This window comes from Pinus tabuliformis, chromosome 2_2 (assembly GCF_031772625.1).
Source record: "Pinus tabuliformis cultivar Carrire ecotype Pingquan chromosome 2_2, CPIR1, whole genome shotgun sequence".
NCBI classification, from domain to species: domain Eukaryota; kingdom Viridiplantae; phylum Streptophyta; class Pinopsida; order Pinales; family Pinaceae; genus Pinus; species Pinus tabuliformis.
The window spans coordinates 1277524360-1277551311 of record NC_142300.1 but is presented as its reverse complement, the minus strand read 5'-3'; positions in this window follow the sequence as shown (position 1 = coordinate 1277551311).

Here is a 26952-nt window from a genome sequence, read left to right as displayed (position 1 = left end):
ACGTATAAATAAAAAAAATTGGAATTTTGTTGCAAAGTTGTCATATATATAGTAAATATCAAAAAGCAAAATAACAAAAAACACTCAACCCCACTTCTTGAACTTCAAGGGAGCAGGAACTCGAACTCCACCGCAGCTTAAAATTGACCACACATAAGAGTTATATGGACGTGGAAAAAACGCTAAGCAAAGTCCACGATAGATATTCACTGTTGAACTTTGACTCTCCGGCAGAAATTAATCAGATCCTCACAGTCTTCGAGTTTAGCACCTTAACAGAATCGATTCGCCAGAACCTCCCAGATCCAGAACGTCCGCAGGTTAAGAACCTTCGGGTATGCCACAATCTCTACGGCAAACCCTAATTCCGAAGAGTCGAAGTTACCTTGAGCCCAGATGTATGTTATGCTCAGATATAATGAATGTTCGGGGAGAACCGAGCCGAGCCGATAATGTTATTGCTTATACAATTTTATCCGTAGCCAGATAAGAAGTTTTATCTATATAGTGATGTGTGGTGGTTTAACTGTATTCAAATTTTATTGAGTATAGTTTTTTGTTATGATCTAGGTTTAAAGAGTAGATTCTTTTTATCAGAGAGTTTCAGCTCTTGTTAAGTTATAAGATTTGGTATATTTGATTTGCAAGTTGCTGGATATACTCTTGATCACAGCAATCAGGATTGATCCTAACTCTCTTAGAGAGATTAGTCCAAACAATTACCAATTCCCCATGTAGTAAAAAAAAAATATGTACCTATGAGACATCAAATTACTAATTATTATTAAAATATTATGTAGTAACCATCTGGCTAAAGCTAAAACTAGTTTATTAAACCGATAAACCTAAATATTTACAATTTAATTGAAAGAGATATATTTTAACTAAGATATTAGTTTATTTATTTTTTTATTAAAATATGTTGAAATAAAAATAATATAAAATTTTAAATATTTATTTAAAAAATATGGTAAAATAAAAATAACATAAAATTTTAAATATTTATTGAAAAAATATGGAACAATAAAAATATGTTACTCTTTAATTCGAAGTTGTCTATAGTGTCATTTTTTGGAGTTTCCGGTGCCGGAACCTAGTGGAAAAATTTTAGGTGAAAACTTTATTTGTATTATTAAACTAGTTTTTTTTAGTGTATATATGGATTCAGCAACATGAAAAACCCCTAGGGCACTTCTATTGTGCAGGATTTACCTATCAATTTTATTATTTCAATGAATTCCGACGGGATGTTAGAAAAATTAAACGGAAAAATCCACCCGAAAAGCTTCCAAAAAGTAAAGACAACTCTGTTTAATTGTATACATGAACTATGTGTATATAATTTCTAGTTTATTTGGTTTAAATGAGATTTATGAAGATGAAATTATTTGAAATAAAAAAAACTCATTGAAAATTCATTTTTTCCTTCTAATCACTTGTACTTAATAGTACTTTTGTAAAAGATGTCATATTTAAGTTAGACGCATGCATTACTAATTAGTGATTATAGCATTAAGAAATAAAATCCAAGAACTAATTCATGGCAGAAAAATTAAAAGAAAAATGCACTTATTTTGAAATCATAAGAATTTAATACCCCAAAACATTAAATTTGAAATGTTTTACTACCATAAGAATTTTATTTTTTATTAAAAGAAAAATTTAAAGTAAGGTTGAATAACCCATTTTTAAGGCATTGTTAAACATTGAATAACATACTTGGAAATACCTCTCGTTTGTTTGCAAACTTGTTCATTATGTTTTTCCTAATACAGATCATCAAAAATCTCTGAAGCTCGCTTTTGGGTGTGAATTGTTCCTTCATATTTAGAGAAGAATGGTCAATCTATACTTGCAACAAACTTTGGTACAATTAAACCAAGGCAAAACTCGATTAGAATATTCTTCACTATCACATATGTTAAATAGGTAAAGAAGGGCACAAACTTACAACACATTGATGGACTTTCATCTCCAACTTTTTGAATGTGAAATATCAAGAAGGCACCCCTGATATAAGAGGAAGTTGTTTCTTTTTCTCATCAACCAATAATGAGTTTTGACCACCAAGCTCTTCAAAAGCCAAATGATGGCATAATCAGGGATGAAAACAAGAAAGGTACTTGATATACAAAGTTGGTTATCCTCAAATAGAATTCATACATTTGCATTTGTTTTCATTATAAGATTAGCAATGTAATTAGGCCTGCATTTTTTGACATGGTCTGCCGAGCAACACTGGGTCCAAACTCCAACTCGCATAACCTCTTTAGAGTAGCTACAATTAAAATAGAAATAGGCTTAGTCATGTATTTATTAATGAAACACTAAAATGGTACACACTCTCCTTGCTATAAATAATTATAAATGACGAGGATTTTGAGTGCCTACCATAAAGGTGCATGTTCTCTTGTTGAAAGGATTAGCTCAAGAGGGTTACAATTCCTTTCTACCGAGTCTATCACATGTTTGAAAACACCTTCAACATTCCCATTTAACTTTGTTAGCTTTGCTGCTGCCAAATTAGGGTTTCTAAGTTGCAGATGGAAAACACAAGCTGCCATTGTAGCTGCAATCTTAGTGAACAAACCAAAATATATTCAACTTTAGAGCTAATGATACATTTTACTGGCCATTTCCTCTCCCAACACTCTTCTCATTGATATCACTACCACATATAACAAAGATATAAGTGGTTGATTGTTGAAGATAATGGAAAAATGTATTTTAGAAGAGAGTTGGTTCATTGGTTATGTGTATACCTCATATTAGGATTTAGTTCCTACTTCTTAGGTAGGTGTTCTAACTTCCATATATGTGTGTAAACTATATATTCATGATTTGTAATAATGAGCATGTAGATCGTTCTGCCAGAGGCAGTCTCCAGGTGAAGCCTCACCTGATAGTTGCTTAGTTTATTGAATAAATTGTTTGTCTTCCATTTTTAACTTGGTATGAGAGCTTCAGGGTTGAGTGAGGTAAATCGAGAGTGCTTTGGTGACTAAGAATGCCTCGTGGCTATAGTGTGGCCCTTTGTGGCTGGAACGAAGGAAACCTGGCAAAGAGGAAAAGTCTCTCAAAAAAAAAAAAAAAAAAACTTTGAGGAAAATTGCAGTAGTGCGTCTTTTATATAAGACAGACACGCTTTTAGTGTTGGAGTACCTCATGATCACTCTTAAAAAGCACGTTGTTGGCCCCTTACTCTATCGAAATTAGATCATCACGCTTGATAAGCACGGATCTGGGTTTGAAAATCGCACTGCTGCTTAGAGGAGTTGGCAGCAACTGTGTGGTGTCCATTATGGGTTTGCGGCTTGCAGCCCTCTCGGTGGCACAGTGGAGGTGTGGTGAGGCCGCAACGAATCAATCATAGCTGCAATGGTGAATCATGGTGGATCAGAGCCGTACTACGTGGAGGTTCAACCTGTGTGCAGTGGCATGGAGATCGCCCGGTGTGAAGGCTGCAGCAGATCTGGTGCATGTGAGTTTGACCGACTGGGATTGGTTGACACTCTGTGTTGTTGCGTCATGTGGTTTAGGCTTGAAGGTTGCGGATCAATGGGTGGATTCATTTGCATGGTGTGGTGTGGAGGCTACTGGGAGGCCAAGCAGAGGGGAAACGGTGGTGTTGTGATGTGCATGTTCAGTGGTGCCTTGTTTGCTGGGATCTGCATGGAGGTTTTTTGTTGAGACCAACGTGAAGAGGGTGGATTGTTGCAGTGGAGGATCTCAGAGGTAAAGCGGTGGCTGAGGGGTTGCATGGTGTGGAAAATTGGTGTAGTGAATCTCTGTTTTTGAGTTTTTAATTAAGAGAAGTGAATCCCGAGTGACGTGGACAGAGTGGTGTTGCTGGTGCCTTGAGGTCGAGGTGCTACATACTACTCCCTTGTCCTCACTGTCTTGCAGCAAGGCTGAAGGTCCATAGTTTGATCTTGCATGGAGGTCGAGAGAAAAAGTGTAATGATCCGGATTTAAACAGGAACACAACAAATTACAGATATAACCATAAATAAAAAAATGGAGTAGAATAACACTTCATTTAATTAATATCAAATATTGAAATACGCCTACAAACAGAATGGAAATAAGACTAGCTCAGATGATGGTAGCTTATCTCTAAGAAGAGATGTGGCGGCTACATGCCTCAGAACTGTGTTACAATGAGGCTCAAAGGCCTATTTATTATTGAGAAATAATGGAAAACCCTAAACATCCAAAAACCTAACCCTAGGAGATGAAGCGCCAAAACTGTGGGCCCCGTTTGGGTAAATTGGTACATCAACTTCCCGGGTTCGTAACTTTGGCATATGATCTATGTTTTTCTGTCATAATACCTTGTTTCGAAGATCTCAAAGAGAAGGCGGAAAAGAAGTTGGGAAGCCGATTCGAGACGTTTTTGGTCTCTCTGTTTTTCTTAAAAACATCGTTTAGGGCCTCAAAACGACTCCGGAAGTTCAAGATCCGAAAAACTGCCAAAAATAGTAAACTATGCTACAATTAAGGAAATCAAAAAACTGAAAGAGACAGTGTTGGGGGTCCAAGTGGAACAGGTAGGTAGCCACCAATATCCACCTTGATCACTCCTCCCCACTTAGGAAGCAATGGTCCCCATTGCATTGAGTTCCTCCATGAGATGAGGAAACTTCTGCTAAACTTGGTCCCTGGTGAGCCACTTGCCCTCGTGAAGGAGTTGGCCTGTTTTGACAGCTTGATATAGTTGGACTCTTTGTTGTCAGGTGTTCTTGATCTGTGTGTCCATGATCCGATCAGTTGTGGCTTGTTCCATGCAATCTAGATTTAACTCTGTAGGTGTGAGTTGTTCTGCAATGTCTGATGTGTCTAGCAATGGTGGGAAGTATGGTCGAAGGTGGTCCACATTAAACAACGGGTGCAGGCCAAGGAATGGGGGAATGTTTAGCTCAAATGCATTGTCTCCCATCACCTTGGTAATGGTGTAAGGACCATATCGGAGTGGTCTGAGTTTCCGATAGGCTCCAATAAGGTGTTCCTTTTGCAAATGCAACCAGACTTTTTCACCCACCTAAAACTTGTGTGGCACCCGATGTTGATAATGTTGCTTCTTGTACCTGGCATTTGATTTCTCCAGAATGTCGTGGAACTACTGGCATATATGTTGGATGTGCTCAATGAAGTTGTTTGCCTTATCGGTTTCGGACTGGACATGAGCCGAATCTGCATGAGTAGCTGCAAATGGCATGGCCACATCAATGGGACATAGTGGCTGGAACCCTAAGCCCACCTGAAAAGGGTTGTTGCCAATCGAGATGTGGAGAGTCCGGTTATAGTTTTTCTAGACATAGGGGAGGCTCTGATTCCATGTATGTGGATGCTTTGAGTTGTACATGCGCAGAATGTGTACGATCATCTTATTGACGACCTTTATCTAGCCATAAGTTTGGGGATGGAAAGTTGTGAACTTAGTGAGTTTGGTGTCGAGCATCGACCAGAGATTGGACCAAAATATACTGAGGAACCTGCTGTCCTAATCTGAGATGATAGATTGTGGGATCTCAAAGCGTACGCACACTCGTACAAAGAAGAGTTTAGCAGTGGCTTCCGCTGTGATATTTGTCTTGCATGCCGCCATAATGGCTATCTTCGAGAATCTGTCGATGAAGGAAGGCCCGTCATGTAATCCATGGAGATGGATTCCCAAGGTGGACTAGGGGTAGGCAGCGGAGTATAGAGGCCTTGCTTCTTGATGGTCAGTTTGGAAATGACGCAGGGAGTGCAGAATCTGATGTACTTCCCGACATCATGTCGAAGCTTCGACCAATAGAAATACTTCTGCAGTATTGCCACCATTTTTTCACCCCGAAATGCCCAACGGCCCGAATATAGTGTGCTTCCCAAATCATCTTGGCACACTCTCTTGAAGGAACACAAAGGTGTCCCAAGTGGCATAATAGGCCATCCTGGAGGTGAAAATATGGAACTTGCTGACCCTCCAAGAGCATCTAGTATGTGTGGCCAAATTATGGGTTGTTGTTGTAGAGAAGTGGCTAATCAGAAGTTTCGTGCACATAAGAGTTGGGCACAGTGGTTAACGCCATGATCGGTGGTCGGCTGAGGAAATTTGCAACATTATTGGTGATGCCCTTCTTATACTTGATATTCAAATGGAACTGTTGCAGGTATGTGGACCACTTCTGATGGCGATCATTCTGCAACTTCCCTTGCATCTGTATGAACTGCAGGGGTCAGTGGTATGTGTGGATGACCATTCCCTTCCCCAAAATGTAATGCTTCCATTGTCGGCAAGCCTACACAATGGAATACATCTCTTTTTCATAAGTGGGATAATTCTGAACTCTGTCTGAAAGTGTCTCACTGTGATATGCCACTTGATGCCCCTTTTGAGTAAGGACTTCCCCAATAGCATAGTTAGAGGCATCTGTCTCGATCTCAAATGGTTATTGCAAGTCTGGTAATGTGAGCACTGGTGCAGAGCGGAGCCTATGTTTCAACTCTGTGAATGCCTTCTCTTGAGATTTAGACCAAAAGAATTATGTTTTTTCTCCTCCCTTGTTGACTTGAATCAAGGGCCAAGTGATATGAGAGAATCCCAACACGACCTTGCGATAGAAATTGGCAAGAGCTAGAAAGCTGCAGAGCTCTGTCAAAGTGGTTGGAGCTGGCCAATCCCAAATGAGTTGGATCTTGGTTGGATCCACATGCACCCCCTCGTTCATCAATAATGTATCCTAGATACTGAACCTGGGTCATGCCAAAAGTGCATTTCTCCAAATTGGCACATAGCTTATGTTGCCGCAGTGTTTGGAGAACTTGTTGGATGTGGTGGAGGTGCTCTTCCCAACTCTGGCTGAAGATCAGGATGTCATCCAAGTATACCACTACAAATGAGTTGGTGAATGGTCGCAATATTTCATCCATCACCCTCATGAAGGTTGCAGGAGCATTCGTCAACTCGAAATTCATAACCAACCATTCGAAAAGGCCCTCCTTGGCTTTGAAGGCAGTCTTCCACACATCAGAGGGTTCGATTGGTACCTGGTGATATCTTGACTTCAAGTCGATCTTGCTGAAATATTTTTCCCCCTTCAGTTGGTCCAGAAGGTCATCAATCCGTGGGATCGGATACCTATTCCAGACAGTGATCTTGTTGAGTGCCCAATAGTCAATACAGTCTCTAAGTCCCATCCTTCTTCTATACCAACATGATCAGGCTCCCACACGGCGATGAACTCAGTCGGATGTGACCTTTCTACAGCAGCTCTTGAATCTGCCTCTTGATTTCATCGTTCTCTAGAACGGAACGTCGATAGATTGGTCCACTGGGCAGCAGCACACCTGGGGTCAGATCCATGGAGTGCTTGACCTGACAGTGCAGAGGCACCCCTGCAGGGGAGGTGAATATGTCCTCGTACTCCTCCATGACCTTGTCCATCTGTATTTGTCATGCGGAGGGGCCTTTCTTGGAGGTCGTGGCCACCGTCTTCTTCTTTCCCTGAGGGCGTATCATGAGGAAAACAATTTTCTCAGTTTTGGAAATGAGCTTACTCCATTGTTTTGTAGTAACTAAAGAGATGGTGGTAGGTGGTGCTACCTCTGGTATCCTGTACAACTTATTTCCAAAAGTAACAATAACAGCACAAGGCCTTGACTCATACACAACATGTCGCTTCCATAAGTATGGTTGCCTAATAATACATCACAAAAATCAAGGGGAGCAACGTCACATAATACCTCATCCGTGAAGGGCTTGATGTTGTATGGGAGGTGACACTGCTAGCTCACGCGAAGATCCTATCCTTGGTGAAGCCACCCGATGGTGTATGGTTGTGGATGTGTTGTGGTCGGTAAGCCCAGCAACTTCACGACCTCTGCCAAAATGAGGTTCTTTTGGCTCCTGCTGTCGACAATGGCTTGTAGAGGGGAACCCTTTACCCACATCTGGGAGTGGAAGAGGCATTCCTCCTCCTCTGGATCTTCGGGTTCCTCCTTCTGGATATTCATGGTGGAAACGGTGGCGTTGAGCTCCGCATCGATAATCTGCTTCCCTTTGTCATTCCCCTTGTTGGGTTCTGACTCAGAGTCGGAACATGCATTTGATTTCGAAGCCTTTAGCTCATCCACCAATGACTGCTTGGCCCGACACTCACTTGTATTGTGAGTGGAGCTCTTATGGAACTCACACCACTTTCTCGTTTCCTTCTTTGGCTTCGCGGTGTTGTTCTTTTCTTGTGCCTTTGATGGGTCGTCCTGGATCACCCCACCATGGCTTTTTCCTTTGTTCTGTGGTTTGGGGGTACCTTTCCCTTGCTTCGGATTCGCAGATCCAAAGTCTCGCTTCTTCTGTTTAAACTTTTGCTCGATCTTGACGGCATATCGGTATGTCGTGCCGAGCGAGGAGATGTTCACGAACTCCATCTCTTCCTCGATGTACCTGTGTAGGCTGTTGCAGTACTTGAGAACCAAATCATTCTCAAAATCCTTTATACCCAACTTTGTACGAAGGGTATGAAAAACATTGGTACACTCTGGTACATCTTGGTCCCTTCCCTGTCGCAACGTTGTCCACTTTATGTATTTATCCTCATAGCTCCCAACAGGGTAGTACTATTCCTTGATGGCATCCTGTAACGAGTTCCAAGTGGGTGCGGCTGAAAACAATGAGTTCATACTTTCATCCTTCTGCTCACAGTAGGTTTCCCACCAATCCTTAACGTGGGGGGCTGCTTTGAGAAGTGCAAAAGTTATCTTTTCCCAGCTGGAAAAATATCCTTCTAGCAGATTTAACCATTTATCTATAGCGTTTGCATCTATCTGACCCTCAAATATGGGAATGTCAAAGTTAACTTGTACCTTAAATGGTGTGGCTCTTCCAGAGTAGCTTTCGGAAGTAGATGTGTCGCCCTTGGGTAGTCGCTGAAGAATCTAGACAAAGTTGTCCATCATTGCGTTCCTTTGTCGTTCGAGGGCTTCTTCAAGCAAGATTTTGATAGGATCTCCTACCCCCTTGTCTTTCTTTCCGTCCGCCATGCAAGGCCGTCAGGATTTGTGAGGCTGTTCTTGTAAAGGTTCAACTACTTCAAGCCCTAATTCCTTATATCCCGACCTCGTTGGGGACATGAAAAGAAAAACAGAGAAATTAAACTACTCTAATACCACTGATCTAGATTTAAACAAGAATGCAACAAATTACAAATGTAACCATAAATACAAATATACAGTAGAAATAGCACTTCATTTCATTAATATCAAATACTGAAATATGCTTACGAATAGAATGGAAATAAGACTAGCTCGGGCGATGGTAGCTTATCTCTAAGAAGAGATGTGGTGGCTACATGCCTCAGAACTGTGTTACAATGAGGCTCAAAGGCCTGTTTATTATTGAAAAACAATGGAAAACCCTAAACATCCAAAAACCTAACCCTAGGAGATGAAGCGCCAAAACTGTGGGCCCTGTTACATAGTAATTTGTCACCGTCCCTATTACCACTTCTCCCACACATTGGAGGGCTTATTCCGGGACCTGTGAGAAGTGACATAACCTGAAAACACTTGCATTGTATCCCCTTGAGTATGTACTTCATATGCCTTGAAGACACCTTCTGCAAAATACCCATAAAAATTGCCCTTTTTCCATTGGCGCGGTTCCACTGTGTATCACTCGCGCCAATGGGGGAAATCCTCCAAAGAGGGCGCGCCAGCTGGCGCTCTGTCTCAGAGTCACACTCGCGCCAGCCCAGTTGGGTAAAGTTTTTAACAAATAAACTTACGAAGGTTCTTCCTAACCTATTCATGAACTGATTCCATCTTGAGTTAGTTCAGTTGGGCTTCAAATCTCCATAGAAGGGAAGTAGTTCTCCACCTCTCATGGAAGCTTCTTAGTGATAAAGCCAATCCCATGAATCTTGTGGATGACCCTAACTCCTTCTCCTCTATCTATAAAAGCTTGTCCTTTTGCCTTTGACAAGTTAGTCTCCAAGTTCCAAATTCTAAGTCCCAAACTCTGAGAATTGCCAAGTTCATGCTACAAGAAGCCTAATTCATTCCCATGAGGCTAAATCTTAAGTGAGGAGATTCTTGTCCAAGTGACCAAGGAGAGAGAGGCTTGTTCCCCATTCCCAACAAGCTTTGCAAGGCATGTGCTGCTGATCACCCAGCCAAAGGAGGATTTGACGTCAGAACTATGGTTGTATTCTTCTTTGTTGTTTATGAGTAATAAACGACTATCATTATGGTTCCACTCTTATTGTCTTTTGTAATGATGATTGAGTTATATCCTTTCAGACTGATATATAGTTGCATCTATTGGATTTTATGCTTGTGTTTGTGTCGTTCTTTGCATGTGCAGGTGTCCATTCACGAGGATCGTGGGGATTGTGACCAGCCGGAGTAAAGGAATGGGAGCGACGACTCTCCTACAAATATTAGCGTTGGAATCTAGGTAGGCCCTCATCATCGGTCTTTGATTTGCAATTAGGAACCTGCGTGTTAGCGTTGTTTGATTGTTGCTAGACCCCATTTGGGCTAGTAGGGATCCCTCTGTCCGCAGAGGGGATTTACCTTCACAACAGGCCCCAATTGGGTAAATTAGTACATCAACTTCCCGGGGTTGTAACTTTGGCATACAATCTCCATTTGGCTATCATAATACCTCGTTTTTAAGATCTCGAAGAGAAGTCCGAAAGAAAATTGGCAAGTAGATTTGGGACATTTTTTATCTCTTCGTTTTCCCTAAAAATGTCTTTTAGGGCCTCAAAACGGCTCCAGAAGTTTAGGACCTGAAAAACTACCAAAAATAGTAAACTGCGCTACAATTAAGGAAATTGAAAAACTAAAAGAGACAGTGTTGGGGGTCCAAGTGGACTAGGTAGGTGACCACCAATATCCACCTGGATCATGTAAGGTCTATTTTTTTTATAAAAGTTGTTTGGGTTATAACATTTTTAATATTAAAAATGTTGGGCGCACAGATAAAAATAAAGAGTCATTCTTTAAAGAGAGGAGGTTTTTTATTAAAAAAAACAAAGGGGATATTTATTTTTTTGCATCCAATTAAATTTTTTTTGGAGAGCACCCATTTTTTTTGAGATTGCTCCTTGGATTTGGAGATAGATCCAGGTCGAAAATTTCTAGGGGAGACGTGTCAATATGAATAACTAGATGGGAGAGGCATATTTGAATGAGAGAAATAAGCTCGATGGTTCCAATTACTCCAATTGGAAATTTAAGTTGCAGACCCTGTTGGAGGGGCAAAACGCATGGGCGATTGCAACCGGTGATGAGTTGAATCCAACCCTAGCTACAGGTGGAATAACAGCAATAATCCAGGACTGGGAAAAGAGGGAGAACAAAGCAAAAGTGATGTTAAAATTGACAGTGAAATACGGTGTTATACCTCACATTTGTGAATGTAAATCAACAAATAACATCTGGAAAACCCTCAAGGACCTATATGAGATCAAAAAAATAAATTGCTTATTGTTTTCAAAAAGAAAGATTCTCTCCATTAAAATGGAGGAGAATGAATCAGAGGTTGCGTTCATCTCTCGAATCAAGGAACTCAGAGATAAGCTGGGCGACATAGGAGAGACAATGTCAAACACTGATATGTTCACAATTACCACGAATGGTATGATTTATGACTATCAGATGTTTATCACAGGTTTGAATGCGAAAGAGAAAGCCCCCAATTTCGAAGAATTGACAGGAAGCCTAATGCAAGAGGAAGAGAGACGGATGACCCTGAAACCCCAGATTTCAAATATTGCTCTAATGGCAAAGACGAAGCCCTTCAGAGGGGAGGCAAATGTAGGACAGAAAGGTGGAAGTACACCACAGGTAAAACCACCTCAAGATATGTCCTCAAACAGAAGTGATTCAGGACCCAAATGTTTTTATTGTGGTAGAGTTGGTCACATAGCTAAAAATTGCTAGAAGAAGAAGTTTGATGAAGGTCGCCATAGACATAAGAAGCATGCAGGACACTTTGCTGATGAAGATCAGAATCAAAATCTCAGATTGTTTGTATCTGATTTTGCGTTCTCTACTGAGGATGATGAAGCAGAAACTTGGTTTGTGGACTCAGGAGCTTCCACTCACATGATAGGTAACAGACATTGGTTTGAGAATTTTAAAGAAACCAACAGTGGTGCAAATATCTACCTTGGTGATGATAGAGGGTACCAAATCAAAGGGTATGGTAATGTTCCTGTTGTTTTGCCTGATGGAAATATTAGACATATTCAAAATGTAATGTATGTACCTGGAATAAAAAAGAATATGATCTTTGTTTCTATGATAACAGATTAGAACCTTAAGGTAGAGTTTTTTAAGTCTTATTGTGTTATTAAAGATCTGCTGGATCATATGAAGCCAATTTCATCAGGTATTCGAGTGGGAGGATTGTATAAGCTTAATGTAAGAAATGCGCCACACCAAGCCTTGACCTCATCAGTTATGATTGCTGAAGACTTAAGTCATATCAACTTTAATGACCTACTGCTACTTCAGAAACGAGGTATGGTCAATGGTCTTCCTGTTTTAAAGAATGTTCATGTTGATTGTGAAGCATGTGCTCTTGGGAAGATGCATAGAAATCTGTTTCCTACAAAAGTAGATAGAAAGAGGAGAGATATACTAAAGCTTGTGCACACTGATTTGTGTGGGCCGATGAAAACAAGGTCATTAGGAGGTGCCTACTTTCTTCTATTATTTGTTGATGATTGCATGAGATTTACTTGGGTATATTTTCTCAGAAATAAGAGTCATACTTTTGAATATTTTAAAGAGTTTAGAAGCATGATTGAAAAACAGACAAGAAAATTCATCAAAATTCTCCGCTCGGATCAAGGGGGAGAATACAAGAAGGGTGGTTTCATCAAATATTGCAAGGACCATGGGATAGTTCAACAGTTCACAGTACCCCACACTCCTCAATAGAACAGGGTTACAGAGAGGAAGAACAGAACACTTATGGAGTGTTCTCGAAGCATGTTAAAAGTTAAGAATCTGTCTAATGGATTTTTGGCAGAAGCAATAAATACTGCAGTATATTTGAAGAATAGGAGTCCAACAAAAAGCCTTGATTTTAAAACTCCATTCAATGGTTTATTAGGTTTTAAGCCTACAATTAATCATTTAAGAGTTTTTGGATCTAAAGCTTTTGCTCATGTTCCAAAAGAGGATAGGAAGAAACTAGATTCGAAGGCCATTAAATGCATTTTTGTTGGGTATTGCAAATAGTTTAAAGCTTATAAATTTTTTAATCCCTCTACTCATAAAGTTTTTGCATGTAGAGATGTAGTATTCCATGAGCAGGTTGATGATGGAAAATATGATAGAAGCAATGAAGAATGGCACATGCCTTTGATAGTGGAAGATGAAAGTGATGAAAGGGACAACCATGAGCAGAAACAGCAAAAACAACAACAAAAGAAGGAATATGTGGAAGGTACAGATGCAGGTAGCAGGCCAAGTCCACCAAGGGATGATTAGAACAGAGTTGATGTCAGTCCGCCACTTAGGAGATCAGGTAGGCAAATTCAGTTATCAACAAGATATAGGGATCATGCTCCTATAACTAGATTGTTAAATGTTATTGAACCCTCTAATTATAAAGAAGTTAGTCAATATGGTGAATGGAGGGCAGACATGGAAGAGGAATATGAGTCAATACTTAAAAACAAAACCTAAGATTTAGTTGAACTACCTGAAGGAAAATAACCCATAAGCTGCAAATGGTTATAGAAGCCTAAATTTAAAGCATATGGGAGCATAGACAAATATAAGGCTAGGCTAGTTGCAAAGGGGTACTCGAAGAAAGAAGGCATAGACTATGAGGAAACCTTCACCCCTGTAGCTAAATTAAACACATTTCGAATGTTAATTGCCTTAGCTACCAAACATCATTGGATGATACACCAGCTAGATGTGAAATATGCACTCTTAAATGGGGAATTAAAGAAGAAGTGTATTTAATGCAACCTTAAGGGTTTGTGAAATGGGGGGGAGAAACATTTAGTCTGTAGATTCAAGAAAGCATTGTATGGACTAAAACAGGCACTGAGGTTGTGGTATGATAAGATTGATTCCTTTTTCCTACAGCATAGTTATAAAAGAAGCAAGAATGACCCTAATTTCTATACTTTGTTTGATGAAAAGGGGAAAATTGTTTTGATTTCTTTATATGTAGATGATCTTATTATTACAGGAAATGCAGATGAACTCATTAAAGAAATGAAAAAGCATATGTCATAGGTTTTTGAGATGCAATACCTCAGAGAGTTACACTATTATTTGGGTCATCAAATCTGGAGGGATTCTGGCCAACCTTTTCTGCCTCAGGGAAATTGTGTTAGGAATTTATTCAAAAAGTTCAAAATGGATCAGTGTAAAGCAACATCAATGCCTTTACAACAGAATACCAAACTTCAGAATAATGATGGTTCAAAGGAGGTCAATGCAACACTGTATAGACAACTCGTTGGGAGTCTAATTTACTTGACTACAACTAGGTCGGATTTCACTTTTGCAATCAATGTATTGATCCAATTCATGTCAAAGCCTCTTGAGAATCATTACGCTGCAACGAAAGGTGTCTTAAGGTATCTTCAAGGAACCTTACACTTTGGTATTAAATATATTGATTCGTTTGATGTTATATTGACAGGTTACTTAGACTTAGATTGGGCTGCAAATCTAGATGATCAATGATCCATAACACATTATGCATTTAGCATTGGGTATGAGGTCATTGCTGGAGCAGCAAGAAGCAAAACATTGTATCCTTGTCTTTAGCAGAAGCATAGTATCAAGCACTGTGTGCAGTAACATGTGAGAGGATTTGGTTGAGGAGACTTCCCCATGATGTCAGAGAAGAACAAAAAGATGCTATTGTTACCAGATATGATAACCAGAGCTCAATCAAACTTGCAAATAATGCAGTGTTTCATAAAAACATAAATCATATTGATACAAAGTTTCACTTTGTTAGGGAGAAGGTTCAGTCAAAGGAATCCATATTGAATATTGTAATACTTGTGACAATGTTGCAGATAGTTTTACTAAGCCTCTTGGAAGAATTAAGTTTGATTTATTTAGGGAGATGTTAGGAATGCTTATTGATCCAGGTCCGGGTGTGAGGAAGGACCCTTCCAAGACCTTTTACTTTCGTGATGTGATAAAATTGCTTTTAAAAGAACATTAAGAAATGCAGCTACAGACTATAATGAAGAGGAATATAACAATCATCAGCACATGAAAACAAAATCCATTGATAACGGAGTTCGTCCAGGAGGGACTACGTCTCCGGGCCCCGGTGTCAAGATGGTGTAGGCCGCTGCATTATGTGTTGTCAATAAAGATGATGTACACAGAGATGATGTCTCGATCATACAAGGAAGAATGCCCTCACGCAGGAGTGGCTCTAAGAGATGTTCCACAGCTAGAACTCTCAATCAAAAGACTCCTATCAGTATGACACAAAACAAGCATGGTGTGCATCCCACCAACATGGCACAAAAGGGATGTCAAAGCAAAACACATGCATGATGACAACAAGAGTATCCCAAAAACATACAACAAGGGATATCAAAGCATAACATAAAGAGTTATGACAGAAAGTACATCACATAGAAATATTCTTCATAATGTAAAGCAAGGAATCATGACAACATGAAATAAACAAGATCCTGCATCAATCATCAATCATGGATTTGTACAACATAATGCAGAAATAAGAAGCACATGAACACATCATATACCTCACCACCAAGGGCCATCTGAAGCAAAGGTTGTCAAAGTGTTGAAGCTTGCTGAAGCATCGATTTCACATCATCGATCGCAAGAAGAAGACTGTTCACACATGAAGATGGACATCTGCACTAGCACTTAGAAAAGTGATTGAAAGAAGAAATGAGAGAAAGACAAATCTGAATACACCATCAGATTTATGGTGTCGAGTAGTGCTGAAACAACTGTCCAAAATACGAATTCTGAGAATTTGAAAATTCAGAGCTCAAGGAATCTTTTAGATTCCCTCGAGATTCCTCAAAGATTCTGTTTTAGGGATGCGCTGAAAATTTGTTGCTCAGATGTCAAATCTAATTTCACCATTAGGATTCCTGCGAAAAACCATGAAAAACAAGTATAAACTTGACCATATTCTAACAAAGTGAAATTTTACCTCCCTGGGAAAATTTCATGACTCATGGTTCTGCTCCCTGTTTTCGCTGAAATCATGGTTCCACGTGCATTCTGGAAAGGAATGGAGATGCAGAACTCAGATTGAAAAACGGATAGCGCCATCGTGTTCGTGGTGACGAGAGGTGTAAAATCCATAAAAAAAATTGTCAATTTCTGAGAAAATGAAAATTTCCCCCTGCAAAATTCATGGTTCCTGCATTAAAAAATTATTAGACTGTCTTCATTTCCGTGCCTACTCCTGTCTCGAAATTTGTGCCGTCCTTTTCCTCCCAACGCTGGTAAAAATCTGATTTATATAAATTCATGAGCAGATTTACCAAAAAATCTATTTAGTATAATTGGTAAATAGTTAATTTAGTGTGGAAAATGTTGTCTAATCAAATCCCACCTTTCCACAAAATATCACTTTTCAGTTTTATAACCCAACCAATATATACCATATATATTTCTTTTAACCAAAAAATATACTTTAACCATTCCTCGATAACCGTGAACGCCTTTGGAGTTGGTTAATATCTCATATCTGTTGACCTATGCTCATTAACCGCCGGTGGGCATTTGTATTAATGGGAGCGTACAGTTTTAGGTTTGTATTAATGTATGACCATATATTGCTGGTTGGTTATACAACCATGCCACATATCCGTTCATAAAAATTTCATTAACCACTTTTTGCCCATATTAATCCAACGTATCTCGTATCTTGGTTAATGGAGTTGGTTGATATATATATATATATATATATCCAAACTCTTTTTTTTTTTTTTGGGTTAATATATATATATATATATATATATATATATAAATTTGTTTTATATGAATTTGTTAAATTATTTTTATATATAGTTATTTTAATAATTATATTAAAAATATTTTTTGTTGTATGATCTTTAATATTGTTTTTTTTTTGTCTTTTATGCAGGTTCAAGAGGTCAATGACAGGCTACCATGTGTCAATGGCTGATGGGCTACCATGTGGGTCCCACTTGCTCACTGGGATGCCATGTGGCATACTGTGGGCCCACTTTTTCCCTTGTCATGTCAAACTTTGAAGAGCTCTATCTTTTGTATGTGAGCTCGGTTTGACGAACAGTTTGCACCTCCGCGATCAGGATGACAAGATCTATGATATGGTCTTGGGTCGAAGTCATTCTGATGACTTTGATTTTTGAGCATTCATAAGTCCTCTTTGTCTTGTGTGTGTTCCCGAAGATTCCCCTGGATCACTTGTGAACCCTTTCTCCATTAAAGGGGAGTGTTGAAGATAATGGAGAAATGTATTTTAGGAGAGAGTTTGTTCATTGGTTATGTGTATACCTCAAATTAGGATTTAGTTCCTACTTCTTAGGTAGCTATTCTAACTTCCCTATATGTGTGTAAACTATATATTCATGATTTGTAATGATGAACATGTATAGCGTTCTGCGAGAGGCCGTCTCCAGGTGAAGCCCTCACTTGAGAGTTGCTCAGTTTATTGAATAAATTGTTTGTATTCCATTTTTAACACCCACAATTCTATTACATTTCTCTATTTTTGGATGATACTAGTTTCACTTCATTGTTTTCAAAATTATTTACGTTTCTCTATTTTTGGTTGATACTAGTTTCACTTCATTGTTTTCAAAATTATCGTACTAAGTATGCAAGCTTATCATCATCAGTCAAATGCACATGCTTCTACAGTATTATACAAACCAACTTCTAGAGTATTATACAAACCAATCGAGTTATAAAATGTAAAATATTGACAAGTGACCATATCCTTCTACAGTATTATACAAACCAATCTAGTTATAAACAGTAAAATATTGACAAGTGACCATGGGAAAGAACATAATTTCATTTCAAGAAAATGAGATCGAATCCATCCAATTCGTAATTTGTTTGCATGAAGTGCAATGCCTAGAAAGACAAACCAAAGCGATGTTACTTACCACACCATATGTTTTGAACAATTCTAGAAGCTTGCGAGAAAACATTTGAATTGCTTGAGGTCGAACAAATTTAGAAAAATGTATCACTGCCGAGAAACTTATTTTGGCACCCCTCCATATGACCTAGAGGGCAAGATAGCTACCACAATTTCAAATCAGTTTGTTAAACAATTAACCATCATGGAAGAAAGCTCAACACACACATACAATAAGATAAAATGACACTATACCGTGCAAGAAAATTCATATGCTCCCAAATTTGTATAAAATGTTGAAAGACACCCTCAGGAGGGCAAACAAGTTAGGTGTCTTATCCAACTAAACCATAGTTTCTATAATTTGGCATAATATATTGCATCTTCGCCCTCATATTCCATAATATTTATACATTATATGCAAATAAACGATACTGGTTCAACGAAAAACGTTCAATAAATATGTCAGAATAAATAATGCTTAAATTTATGATCATATGTACCTTTGGTGGAGGTAAGACCCTCTTGGGGACTTCTTCCATCAACGTGTTGATTTGAATACCAAATTTGGCAGCATCTTTGGCCATTGAATCTCTCAATTGTTCTCAAATCTAAACACATACACACAAGTATATTGATTCCCTTTCTTGGTGTTGACTTTTGAAGATAAAAAGAAAAAGGTAACATTATTTCTGCTTGATATTAAATGCAAGAACGTATGAAACAACATTGCCACGTATGAACGGTTTATGTACTTACCACTTTAATTCTCTCCCTTCAGTGTTTGGGATGTAAACAAGTTAGATTTAACAAACCACTTCGTTGTTGTTCAATTAGAGCTTTGATATAAGGTTGATCCATTTAGATACGAAAAAGTTGCATCCAATAATTTTATAATTGATATGATGATGAAATAATAGGAAAAATCAAGAATCCTAAGCCAACCACAACATCACAATATTTCATTAATATGGTAAGAGTTTACCTTAACAAGAACATGTCCCTTTTTCTCATTATTATCTGTTTTGATCATTCGAAAGCCTCGCAATCAGAGAGTCAGCTGGTACTGTCGTTGGAAATATTTGACAACATAGAGTTGGTCTCGATTGCTATCAAAACTGTTCAAATAAAGCAGTGCATGTGCTATGAATTCCAAAGAGGAAGGGAGAGAAATCTGCCCAATATTTAGAAAGCGAAATGAAAACAAAATTTTTTAGGAAACCCCTTAAACATAAGAATTAAAGCAACCTAAAACCTCCAAAGGTTTATTAATCAAAGCTTTAATTTGATAACTATGCCTCATATGAATAGTTTTGACACTATGACCTTTAATCAACCTTTTCAACTACCTCATAAACAAAAATTATATAAAAAGCTACAAGTCACTTGGTCATATTTATGTTCTAGTTAGTAAAAGAAAAAAAATCCCCACTCAAAAAAAATCCTATTGTTATAACCAAAATAGGGTGGAGAAGAATGCAAACAAACTCCTCATACCCTGGATCGCATTCCATCATCCACAGAGTCATTTCTGGAAAATTTGTGGTCCAACTCCTGAGGGTCTCTTCAAAAGGCCTGACCAATAAAGTTTGGGAAATTGACAGAACATAAAAGCGTACCGCAGCAATATCTTTTTTTTTCCGGTCTAAAAAAAACTTTTTCAATATTACTAACAAAATTACAGTTACATAATTCTGTTTCATGATCAAGTACTAAAACTTAACAGTAAGAAACAATAGAAAATAAAAACATAGAACGACTATTGTGCTATCAACCATTGTTCAGAATTGCTTTGATACAAAAAAAACAAGAAAGAAAAAAGTAAGAGATATATGTTAGTCATATTTATTAGATCATAATAGAGCCAAAATGAGTCTTGTTGAAAGCAGTATAATGAATGACCCTGGAGGTGCTGAAATTCTTCTTTTGGAGAGTATGTTAGCGATGAGATTCTACTCTTTATATATGGTTGAAATTAATGGGCTGAAATGAATTGATCAAGATACTAATGCCCTTTATCCAATAGGTCAGAAAATGAGGCTGGAAACATGACAATCTCTTTATCCAATCCATGTATCCTTTAGAGTCCCCCAAAATATGTAGATTGTGGATGTTGAGCCAACTAACAGTGTATAACGGCCCCCATAGTGAGATGATTTCCGCTCTATTGTTGGAACTTGAACCACCCTCCCACCAAAAGTGATAAAACTTATCGGGTTCAGTAGCAATAAGAACACAACATCCACACAGTGCAGATTTGCAAGCCCCATCTAAAAAACCACCTGATATTCATTCTAGCTTTTAAAACTCCCAAGATCGTTGGATTCGCTTAAGATTCACTAGACTAAAAATATTCTATGAGATTATTAGTTTTTGGTTCTTAGGGTTTTGCAATTCAATCTTTTTAAAATTTAAATTGATGATGAGGTGGCCCAACCTTCCCACAATTAGCTAGCTAAAAAGACAATGCCAATAAACTGATGCTAACATTTTTTCATAACTTTCTTTGTATCTTTGAATGCATCACATTCCAAAATGAAATGTTTTTCGATTCCACATCCCCAGACTTGCAAAATGTACACACTCATTAACCTATTAATACATAAGTTGTATATAGTTATCATTGAATTTATTAATACATTGAACTGTATATACTTAATATTAAATTTGAACAAATATATTATCCAGCAATAACTATATACTGCTCTATATATTAATGACTCAATAACACCTTAAATATTAATTACCCATCCCTAACATATAAAAAAAAACACTAAATCTTCTGCATATTAATGTGTCACTACCACCTAAAATATAAACAAAAAAAATCTAAATCTTCTACATATTAATGCGTCACTACCACCATAAATATTAGTTACCAATCCCTAAAATATAAACAAAAACATCGAAATCCTAGCTAATGCTTGATTGGCACCTCTTGCAACACCAGATTAAACTTAAAAAAAAGAACTATTATTATTTTGTCACTCCCATACCCTACTGTAACACGAAAGATGAAGTTCCCATTTCACGGGTGGCACCTCACTGACCGCTTTATCATTAAGAACGCAACGTGGAGTAGCAATGGCTTTGATTGCCATGTGCTCTGCGTGCGAGCGATGGAGTGCGCTTGGCCCGTATCATGGTTGGTTCGAATCTGCGAATGCTCAACATCAAAGAAAACAGTGATGGCAGAGGTCCTACCATTCTTGGACGGAAAACAGTTGCACATAGGAGTATATCATGTCTAAAATGTCTGCAGAATACTAGAATTTCGGACAGGTAAGTGATTTTTTCCTTGTATAATTGGTTTTATACACTTTGAAATTTACTTGGACGGTTTTTGTTAGGCCAGAGCATACATAACACACAGCAGATTTATACTTAGAGACAGAAAAATGGAGAAACAACAAGATTACTCGGTCAGAAACAACGAAATAGATAAAACAATCACTGGAGAACAGAAATCACATTGCATTACATAACATGCTTGAGCCTTGGCTTGCTTTCCTTGGCCAGAGAAATTACAAATTTATAGAGGCAGAAGAAGGATCTAGAATCTTGTGTTTGATTCAGATAAAGATATGGAATGATCTAGAAACCACTAGTGGTGTAGGAGGATCTAGAATCCCGCATGTGATTCTAGAAACTAATGGTGTTGTAGAAAGATATGGAATCCTGGAGATCTAGAATCCTCTGTGAATTTGGCTTCACACTTAACATTCTCCCACTTGAAGCCAAATAAGTGTCATCAAGTCACACCGAGTCCTACCATGCCTCTACATAACTCATGTTTATTTCATGGTAGAATCTTAGTGAGCATATCAGCAAGGTTCCTATCTGTATGGATCTTTTCCAAGGATAACTGTTCTTCCTCCAACACATGCCGGATCCAATGGTACCTTAAGTCAATGTGCTTGGTTTTTGAATGAAATGCTGGGTTTTTCGTCAAGCGAATGGCACTCTGACTATCACAATATAACACATACTTGTCCTGCTTTATTCCTATTTCTCCTAGGAATTGCTGCATCCACAACATCTATTTACAAGCTTCTGTTGTAGTTATGTACTCTACTTCTGTTGTAGAGAGGGCTACTATTATTTGTAGCCTTGACACCCAAGATACTATTGCACCTGCAAATGTATACAAATAACCTGTAGTGAACTTTCTGGTATCCATATCTCCAGCCATATCCGCATTTGTAAATCCTTCAAGCACAGTCTCATCATGACCAAAACATAAAAAATAATGACTAGTACCCTTGAGATACCTTAAAATCCATTTTACTGATTGCCAATGTTGTTTGCCTGGATTGGTAAGGAACCTGCTCACTACTCCTATTGAATATGCAATGTTTGGTCGTGTGCATACCATGGCATACATCAAACTGCCAACTGTTGAAGCATAAGGAATTCTACTCATCTCTTCTTTCTCTTTGTCATTACTAGGACATAATTCAGTACTCAGCTTGAAGTGGGCTGCAAGGGGTGTACCAACTGGCTTAGCATCCTTCATATTAAACCTGTCAAGCACCTTCTTGATATATTTTTATTGTGACAGCCACAACCTTTTGTTTTTCATGTCACACATTATCTGCATGCCCAATATCTGTTGTGCTGGTCCCAAATCCTTCATTGCAAATTTGCTACCCAAATCTTTCTTCAACCTATTGATCTTATTCTTATCATGCCCAACAATCAACATGTCATCCACATATAACAATAATATGATATACTTTCCTTGATCATACCTTTTGATATAGACACAATGGTCAGCTTCCAACCTCTGAAAACCATGTTCCAACATGAATGAATCAAATTTCTTGTACCATTGTTGAGGTGCCTGTTTGAACCCATAGAGACTCTTCTTCAACCTACAAACAAGGCCTTCTTTGCCTTTTTCTATGAAGCCTTCTGGTTGCTCCATATAAATTTCTTCCTCCAATTCACCATGAAGGAATGCAGTTTTTACATCTAACTGTTCACATTCTAGGTCCAAAGCAGCAACTAGACCAAGAATGACTCTAATGGATGACATTTTAACAACAAGTGAAAAAATTTCAGTGAAGTCAATACGTTCTTTTTGGGCAAAACCTTTCACCACCAGTCTTGCTTTATACCTCTCCTTCTTTTCGTCACCTTCATGCTTAATCCTGTACACCCATTTGTTTTGTAGAGCCTTTCTACCTTTTGGGAGGTTTACCAACTCCCAAGTTTTATTTTCTTGCAAAGAGTTCATTTCTTCTTCCATTGCTTTCTTCCATTCTTTACCGTGCTCGACTTTACAAGCTTCTTGAAAACAATTAGGTTCACCTTCATCAGTCAACAAAATATAGTTTGAAGGAGGGTACCTTTGTGAAGGCTTATGAGGCCTAGAAGATCTGTGAACCAACTGTGGTGGTGCATTATCAGGTTGAATCTCCTGTAAAGTTTCCTGCAAGATTCCTTCTTCTTATTGTTCACTATTTTCTACTTGTTGTTCTTCATGCTCCTGAACTTGCTGTTCATTTTCTTGTATTGGTGGTATGTTTTCCTGTTGCTCTTCAAACATGTCAATAACCTTCTTAACCTCCAACTCACCTACAGTCCTCTTGAACATTTCTGACTCATTAAATATAACATCCTTGCTTCTAATAATTTTATGTTTCACTGGATCCCATAGACGATAACCAAGATCTTCATCCGCATATCCCAAAAAAATGCATTTCATAGATTTATCATCTAGCTTAGTTCTATTTTCTTTGGGAATATGTACGAATGCTTCACATCCAAAGATTTTCAAGTGAGAATAATTCAAATTCTTACCAGTCCAAACTTCTTCAGGGATACTGCAATCCAAGGCTGTAGTTGGAGATCTATTTATGAGGTAGCAAGCAGTCCTGACTGCTTCAGCCCAAAAATTCTTCTCCAAACCGGAATTGGACAACATACTTCGCACCTTTTCCATAATGGTGCGATTCATCCTTTCTGCGACACCATTTTGTTGAGGAGTACCAGGCACAGTCTTCTCATGCTTTATGCCAAACCTATTACAATGCTCCTTAAATGCATTTGAGCAATATTCTGCACCATTATCTGTTATTAAACACTTCAACAATTTGTTAGTCTCTCTTTCAATAACGACATGGAACTTTTGAAATATTCCAAACACTTCACTTTTATTTTTCATAGGATATGCCCAAACTTTCTTAGATGCATCATCTATAAATGTTACAAAATATGATGCTCCTCCTAATGATTTGATGTTAACAGGCCCAAACACATTCGAGTGTACCAATTCTAACACATTTTTCTTTCTGTCATGACCACCTCTAAGGAATGAAACCCTTCTTTGTCTACCATATATACAATGCTCACAAAGATCAAGATTGTAGGATTTCAAACCTGGCAATAAATTTTTACCAACAGGGATTTTTAAGCCCTTCTTGCTCATGTGACCCAAACGCTTATGCCACAGATCTGCTGAATTTCCTTGTTTTGTGACAATAGCCAAATCTGATTTTCCTATCAGTGTCTTCAATGTTTATGATGTTCCTGTCTTGGTTCCTTTGGTCACGACCAATGCACCTTTGCTAATTTTCCAGCCTCCTTTTCCAAATCTTGTCGAATAGCCTTCATCATCCAGTCGTCCCATAGAGATTAAAGTCATGCGCATTTCTGGTACATGCCTGACCGGTTTCAACAATATATCTTGTCCATCTTTCATCTTGATCTGGACATCTCCCACTCCAACAATACTGCAAAAATGGTTATTCCCCAAATGCACTCTACCATAATCACCAGGATTATATGAAACAAAATTATCTTTGCATGGGGTTACATGGTGAGATGCCCAGAGTCAAGGATCCAATCAAAGATACTGCTAGATGTATGTACACATGCATTCTCTACTGAAACAGTAAACAACACACCACCATCTGTGGCTACAGCAGTAGTCTCACCTTCATTTGTGTTGGATGACTTGTGATTTGTATTAGATGGTCTCTGATCCTTTTGTACTTTCTTCCAGAATCGACATTCTTTCTTCATGTGCCCGGGTTTACCATAATGAAAGCAGATGATCCTTCCTCTCCTTGACTTTGATCGGCCTCTCGATCTTGATCGCCATTGCCGGTCTCGATCCATTCTCATACCACGATTAGCTAGAGCTAGAGCCTCTTCTCCCCGGTTTTCCGCAATTGACTTGCGTCGCAACTCCTCATTCATTAAACTGCTGCTGACATCATCAAACTTCAGGGTCCCTGTAGTTGTTGAAGTGCTCATAGCTACAATTAAATTTTCCCAGCTATCTGGCATAGAACACATTAGCAAAATAGCTCTAATTTCATCATCTAAAATGATTTTAACAGAGGCAAGTTGATTAGTAATAATATTAAATGCATTCAAGTGCTCAACAACTGAAGCACCCTCCTTCATTTTGAGATTATAAAGCTTCTTCATCAAGAACACTTTGTTTGATGTTGTGTTCTTCTCATATAGATCATGGAGCTTCTTCCATAATCCTTCAGCCATCTTTTCTCCGGACACATTGAAATAAACATTCTTTGCTAAATATTGGCGGATTGTTGCAATTGCCTTTCTATCTAGCTTATTCCACTCTTCATTTGTCATCGATGAGGGTTTCTTTGTTGTGCCCTCAATTGGCAAATACTGATCCTTTAAAATCAGTATATCCTCCATCTGTGATTTCCATAGGGCAAAATTAGCCCCGCTCAACTTCTCCATATTTGTAAGTGTTGTCTCCATTTTCAATCAAATTCACGCCCCAAAACACAAAAACTCCACTTAAAAATAAAACTTTAATTATTACTCTTTAAAATTTAGTAATAATGGCCTTCCTCCTTTTAAAATACCCTTTTCAAAATTCCTGGTCCTTTTTAAAATATATTTTTCAAAATTCCAACATACAATTATATATGTTTCATAATATAAAAACATATATAATGTTTTAACCTTTTCACATTTCACACATACATATGTTGGTTTGAAAAAAAAAAAAACTTGATGTATACATGCAAGCTTGATGTAAAAAAAAACTTACGAACACCACGTTTCAACTCCAATCTCCATGAATCTCCACTTTTTCAAACTCCAGCAACACATTTCAACATAGGTCCACAACCTTGTTTTTCTTGTAGCAACTGTCTTTTAGTTCCAGCGTTCCTCGGCTATTTCCTAGACATATCCTTCAACAGCTCTAGGGGTAGCAACCAACGTTTTAATGAATGCTGCCAGAGTAAGGCAATGACACTAAGCGGTTTGCACAGTGGATATTTGAACCTAGCTCCGATACCAGTTGTTAGACCAGAGCATACATAACACACAGCGGATTTATACTCAGAGACAGACAAATGGAGAAACAACAAGATTACTCAGTCAGAAACAACAGAGTAGATAAAACAATCACTGGAGAACATAAATCACACTGCATTACATAACAGGCTTGAGCCTTGGCTTGCTTTCCTTGGCCAAAGAAATTACAAATTTATAGAGGCAGAAGAAGGATCTAGAATCCTTTGTGAGATTCAGATGGAGATATGGAATGATCTAAAAACCACTGGTGGTGTAGGAGGATCTAGAATCCCGCATGTGATTCTAGAAACTAATGGTGGTGTAGAAAGATCTAGAATCCTGGAGATCTAGAAAGATCTGATCTAGAATCCTCCGTGAATTTGGCTTCACACTTAACAGTTTTCATCCATTAGGAAATTACATCCTTATATTCTCAATCTTAACACCAAACTTGTAACAAAATCAACCCTATCTTCTTTCTACTGTGGCGGCCGGTTAGCAATGGAAACTATGGACATTCATGCATTATAATACAAGAATTGGATAGAAGG